The following is a 7,293-nucleotide window of genomic DNA, read 5'->3' on the forward strand; positions in this document are numbered from 1 at the left end:
ACTGCTCCTACAGATTTTGCCCTAAAATCACGCAAATCGCTACACAGTACGTCTACACTCATCTCATCAATATGGATCTGTCCCATTTAGCGCCACCTTCAGGCCGATTTTTTTAAACACATTTTTGGACACTGCTCCTACAAATTTTGCCCTAAAATCACGCAAATCGCACAGTATCTCTACAGTCATGTAATCAAAACGCATCTGTCCCATCTAGCGCCACCATCAGGACGATTTTGGAAAGACATTTTTTTTTGCCTATTTGTGGAGATAAGCGACCAACGGTCGCTTATCTCCCGATTAGGGAGTCTTACTGGTTACATGATACAGTCACCTGTGCATTTAGTCTCAATGTTTGTAAACAAGAAACAGGTCTATAGTCATATGAAAAAAGCATTGCCAAAAATCTGCATATATCAAAAAAAGATCTTGTTTTCTCAAAGTCAACCGTGCTTCCTGAAATACCTGTATCAACAGACATGTCTTCAGTTTGCCCAGTTTCTTGTGAAGTGCATCATTATGTCTTTGATCCACACCCATTAGTGAGAATGTGAACGAGGAAATGATTGGGTTCCAAAATGCACGGCCTTTCCCAAATATAACCAAAGCAGGAAATGGTCTACTGTACTCATCCAGTAAGGCATTTTGTAGTAAGGACTTCCTTGTGTGCCTCACCAAGAGTTTGACACTATCTAAGAGCAGTTATCAAAACAATTGTTACAGGTGCTTCACATAGGAAAATCTCATCAAAGAATAGAACAAAACCATGACTACACATGCAAAAAGTCTGATATCATGCAGACATGTAATATTAAGAGAATAATAAGAAAAATAATAGATGATCAATGAATACAATTTTAACATAAATGAAAGGCCCTTCGACAAAAGTAAGCAATAAAAAAAGGAAAACTAAAATCAAATGACACCCACTGACCACTGTCCCTATAAAGTCTACACTATAAAGGACAGTCATTTGTTTTGGTCGTCCTTTTGACCCCCACTTAGACCCTGGGAAGGCTCACAAAAGACCCCTTCCAGGGTGGACTAGTGCCTAGTGGTGTACAGTACAGTAAAGTAAGTACTTACTTACTTTAGGGGTGGCAGTGGCTCAGGGGTAGAGTGGCCGGTAGAGCGGTCGGATGGTGAACCACAAGATTCGATCCCGTGTCCCCCAAAGTTAGTGTCGAAGTGTCCTTGAGCAAGACACTGAACCCCTAATTGCTCCCGATGTGCTGGTTAGTGCCTTGCATGGTTTCCTCCACCATCGGTGTATGAATGTGCATGTGTGAATGGGTGAATGTAATGCACAATCTATGTAAAGCGCTTTGGATTAAAAAAGAAAACACTAAATGCTTTTTTCTTTTTATCCTCTTCGTTCCCGGTGGAACATAAGGCTGTGACTATCTGCTTCCATCTGGTCCTATCATGTACAGCATGTTGTGCCTCGCCCCATGTACTGTAAGGTTTGCCATTTTCACTTCCGAGGTCACAGGTTGTTTTTGGCCTCCCCTGTTTCCTCTTTCCTGGTGGGGGTCCATCTCAAGGCTATTTTAGGGATGTCCGAGCCATCTGAGCCCGTTTATGTTTGATTTCCAGCACCACAGTGCAACAGTTTGTCTTTTTGTCCTCATTCCCGATCTTTTCTGGCCAAAAAGATGCAACATATCAGTAAAGTAAGTACCTTCACTTAAGTACTGCACTTTACTTAAAATGTCTTTATATTTTATACTTCTACTCCCCAAAGGCCAATGTTGTACTTTTTCTACACTATATACTTTTTTCTACACTTATTTGACAGATTTAGTTCCTTTACTTGATTATTACAGATCTACAAGCTCATGTGTCACAATGCGATGTGCTTGTATAAAATTATAAAATAGGACTTGCATGGTTAATAATCAATAATTATACCCCAAAGAAATATTGCGTACATGATTCTTAAAGAGCTATTTCTCATTTTAACATACTCAGGCTTTTGAATTTTTAAGTTGCTTGATTCAGTATTTAGATATTTGATATAAATTTGATCAGACACGTCAAACTCCATTTTAACCATGTTAAAGGTAAACTCACTAAATAACATCTAGGCTCATCTTCCCACTTATATTGATCCCAAATGACTGTCCATGGGGTCTATTAGGCAGACATGTATCCAGTTTAATTCACAGACCCCAGCAGCCCTCATAGCATAGAGTGGAGCCCATAAGCCTATTGCTACTTGAGCAACTTGTTGCGGTCAAAAGTGTTTCTTTTTTCATGAATCTGTTATTAGTTCTCATTGTACACAGATCCATGCCTTGGTTGTCCCACGCAAGCCGCTGTAGTCTATTACATGACTATGTATGTCTATATGTGTTTTGCCAAGTCCTGGAAAAGACGCGCTATGATTGGCCAGTAACTAGTCACTTTGATTGGCATTTGTGTCGAATGCTCACATCAAAGCGTGATTTACGAGACTGTGGCGGCTAATAATACACCTTCTTGGTGTAAGAACACTAGTCAGTGCTTTTATACTAGATGCAGGTGTATTGGTTTTGGTGTCTTTAAAACAAAAATAAAACAATTGATCTGATCTTGGATCTGTTCCTGAGATGATAAAAAAACATGTCTGAACAAGTTTAATGTGGCTTTAACGTTATGAATCATACAATGAATCAGCAGTGGTGGAAAAGGTACGTAAGTAAATACTGCATTATAGAAATACTCTGTTACAATTAAAAGTTCGGAATTCAAAATGTACTTGAGTAAAAGTATGAAAGTATTGGCATCAAAATGTACCAAAAGTAAAAGTACAACATTTTTGAAAATGTACAAGCTCACAACGTGCATTGTGAGCCTGTAGATTAGTAGATACTGTAGGTATAAAATAAGCTTAAAGTGGTTTGTGTATGTTTTATCTATTCTATCTATATATGCGAGAAATCTCTGTCTGCGTGTGTGTATGTAATTCGCGTATCTCGCGTACCGTTCTTCCCACCGGCTTCAAATTCGCCATGCGTGTTCCCTGCATCTCCATATATGGGCATGATATCTCCATATATGGGCATACATGGACACAGGCAAACAGATGGTCAAAAAAAGGGTCCTATGACAACAGGTATAATGGGGTTTGCATTAAAGGGTGGGGCATTCATAGCCTCGCAAGCCATCCCGAGTTACGTCATCACCAATGTGCTTCCTTTCTCGGTCTGGTACTCCTCCCATCGAGTCTCTTTATTAGAATTTGGTTCTCAATTTCCAATCAAAAGGCTGCATTTCGAGCGAACCCGCCTCACACCGCTCCTGATTGGTCGAGCGGCTGCTACAGCTCTCGCATTTTGACAACAAACATGGCGGACCCCATGTCCGATGCGAGTTCACAAATCGCAAATAAAAGCTGCATTAAGCGAAGTTTTATCTGAAATCAACGGCATCTCATAACTTAAAAACAGTTTGCACCTTTGGAATTTCTGTCTGGAAAAGACGTATTTGATGTTCTCCCGACGATGTTTTGATGCGCTGATGACTACTGACTGGACCTGTCAGTCAAAGTATAGTAACTACGTCATTGCGTTATGCATTGTCTACGGAGGACTCCCAGACTCTCCCCTGGGAGAGTCTGGCTGTTGCGAGGCTAGGGCATTCATTCCCTATTTACATCGTTCCCGAGTAGGCCGGCACTCGACTAGACGCTTGGCCGCCCGAAGGGCAGAGATCTCCATATATGGGCATAAAAGGGACACAGAAGACAGATACAGAGATCTCCATATATGGGCATAACATGGACGCAGACAGACAGATATCTCCATATATGGGCATAAATGGACACAAGCAAACAAATGGTCAAAACGGGTCCTATGACAACAGGTATAATTGGGTTTGCATTAAAGGGCGGGGCATTCATTCCCTATTTACATCGTTCCCGAGTTGCGGGCGGCCGAGCTTCTAGTAATATTATAATGTATATCTGCAAAGTAACTAGTAACTAAAGTTTTCAAATAAATGTAGTGGAGTAAAAGTACTATCTTTGGATCCAGAGTAAAGATTTTGGAAATACTTGAGTAAAGTACAAATACCTCAAAGTTGTACAGTACTTAAATAAATGTACTTAGTTACATTACACCACTGTGAATCAGGTCCAACAAATGTGTCTGACTCGTCCACATGTGGACTACAGGCCCTCAAGGTCCATTTGAGTGCACACTCAGGGAGCATGATAAGGGGTCACTGATAAGCCGTGATTGTGTATCTGTTGTGGGGTGTCTGTCTGTCTGCACGGTCACGCTCCGGCTATCTCCCATCACTTCCCTGTTCTTCTCCCCACATCCACTGTATCTGATTGCATTAATGTTCACTCTTTTAAATAATGGAATAGTCCTCACATGGCTCATTCAAATGTTAAAAATAATTTTGTGGCAAATAAGAGGCACACACAGATGGCTCCCAACAGATATTGCATATTGTTTTAGCCAAATAAAAAGACATGCTTTGTTCTGTTTTGTGCTCCCCATCAATTCAGCACACAATGCATGCATTGTTCCACTTCGCACTGTCCATTTGCGCTCACAATGCACAAGGGCAACAGCTAATTTTACCTGTAGGCATACGTATACACATACTGTACAGTCCTCAGACTACCAGACAATCGTCTGCTCTATTCGCAGTTATAATGACATTGCAAAAGTGTGGCACCAAGATTAAGTATCACTGCACAGCAAAAGAAATACCCTGTGTGTGCTTATTGGTGGATCTATTACAACCGGTTTAGTCGCATGTTTGCCTATCTGCCGTTGGTGCCCATAAGTTTCATATACTGGTTTTGCTGGTTTACCAGTGCTTTCCATTTTTTTTTTTTTTTTGCAGAGACAACTCATCCTATGTCAGTCTGGAATTAACATAGTTAATTTAACATTAACATATTATTTCCAGAGGGTACTAATGAATGCACTCACAGACACACGTACACAAGCACCCACACACACACGCAGGTCGCACACAAGCACGCACGCATGCACGCACGGTATATCAATATTATACATATACTATTCTAATCAGACCTCAATGGCCACCATGAATCTTTACATATATCGGATAGTCTGACTCCCAGTGTTTGCATTCACCGGCCAGCGGTTGTTTAGGGAAATGAGGCTCCTGCATGGCTCTCTGTACAGTGGAGGTTATTCCAGGCTGGACAATTTGCCTAACTGTTATCTCCCCTGCGAGTCACATCTTGAAACATTTCCCTATCAGAACGCATTGCAACTTCCACATCATTTCAAAGTAAAAATCACTCCAGATTTCAGATGTTAATGGCATTGTCTCCTAAAGACAACCCATATCCAGTAGTGGAAAAAGTACTCAAATGTTTTACTTGTACAAATGTAAAATGTTCTTGAGTAAAAGTATGAAAGTGTTGGCATCAAAATGTACTTAAAGCATCAAAAGTAAAAAGTACAAAATGTTTGAAAATAGCAGATCTACAAGCTCACAACGCGTCGCATCAAATAGCCAAGGTATAAATTAGGGCGAAAGTGGTTTATGTACGTTTTATGGTATCATAATTTATATCTGCAAAGTAACTAGTAACTAAAGTTTTCAAATAAATTTAGTTGAGTAAAAGTACAATATTTGGATCCGAGATGAAGTGAAGTAGAAGTAAAAGTATTGGAAATTGGAAATACTCAAGTAAAGTACAAATACCTCAAAATTGTACTTAGTTACTTTACACCACTGCCCATATCATTCTTTGTACGTCAACTAGTAAAAGATTGACGATCCACAAAGCTCACAACGTGTCACGATGTGACTATTTCTACTTTTGAAAATGGAAAAAGAGAAAGAAGATAGGGACACCGATCTTACTTGATCATTATCAGGATTATGATATTCGTGTTCATACACAGAGCCAGGATGGTGTCATATTTTGGTGGCGTGTGGCACAAGCGCATAGTGGCATTTTAATATGCAGGGCTTAGAAAGCCAAGCCTCAACAATAATGTGAGTCCTTCCTGTCCATAAGGCTATGCTTCCAGCCACCAAAACAGCTATCCTGAGCTGTCGACAACCTCTTGTGATGTGACATTTCATCAAAGATAGACAGTGGTGTAGTACAATTGAGGTATTTGTACCAATTTCCAATACTTTTACTTCTACATCACTATCTTTGAGGCAAATATTGTACTTTTACATAAAACATCTTTTTGTTCTACTGGATCTCTTCTCCACTAGTCCCTCCCTAACATTTTAGTGTAGTTTTTATTTGATGACAAAATTGTCAGTATATTTAGTCTTAGTTTTAGTCATAATAGCTTAGTTTTTATTTCGTTTTAATTTAGTTTTTGTCAGTGAAAAGAGGTAGTCGACATTTTTCATCATAGTTTTGATCAACAAAATCGACACTGTCCTGAGCTGTCAATAACCTCTTGTGATATGACATTTCATCAAAGATAGGCCTATTAATTATATAATGCTTTTAACCGTACCTTTATATGATTTGTGAGAACACGAAGCTGGTTGTATTCAAGACAAATTACAATGGTTAAACATATTTGCTATAAATAAAATGGTAAGATTCATGTCTCAGTTTATGATGTGTGTTTGTGGAAGAAATTGTAACCAACCAAATGGTGTCCAAAAGCCATAACCAGGCACTTGCCCTCTAGACTTAGTAAAATGCACCTGAGTTGGCTCTGTACTGTCATAGACAGTTTTATTTGTTTTCATCTAAACCATCTCTCTTCGCCAAAATAGCCAATCTACAATATACAACAGAGGTTTTCAAACTTTTTTGTCCCAGGTTACCCCTGTAAATAACCATTTTTTCCTTGGCACCCCTGAATTACATTGTTATTTCTTAGATATTATTTACATAAATATGCACATCTTTCCACCTGAGATACGGTCTGTCACAGAGAAATACCCGTTTCCATCTGACTGGAAATTACTTTATAATTGACGTTTAACCACTTGAACCCCACCATCCCTATTCTGGTGGAAGGTTCACCAAAAATAGCCGATCTACAAGCTCATGTGTCACAATGTGACGCGTTGTCAACCCTGGACTGGCATCCTGGTTGTCACCACTGGACTGGCATTATGGCACCCTAGGGTGCCACTTCACCCACTTTGGGAAACCCCTGTACAAGCTCACAACATGACGTGTTATAGACTCTAGAGGTTATAGAATTCTTTGGCTAATGTCCCCCCACCCCCCCAAAATGTGGATGCTGGGGTTCAAGTGGTTAAGTTATATTAATTTCCAAAATAGCCAATCTACAGTAAAAGCTCACAATACTGTACATCTCGGTGCAACTT

Source organism: Nannobrachium achirus, assembly GCF_963921795.1.
Source record: "Nannobrachium achirus genome assembly, chromosome: 11".
NCBI lineage: Eukaryota > Metazoa > Chordata > Actinopteri > Myctophiformes > Myctophidae > Nannobrachium > Nannobrachium achirus.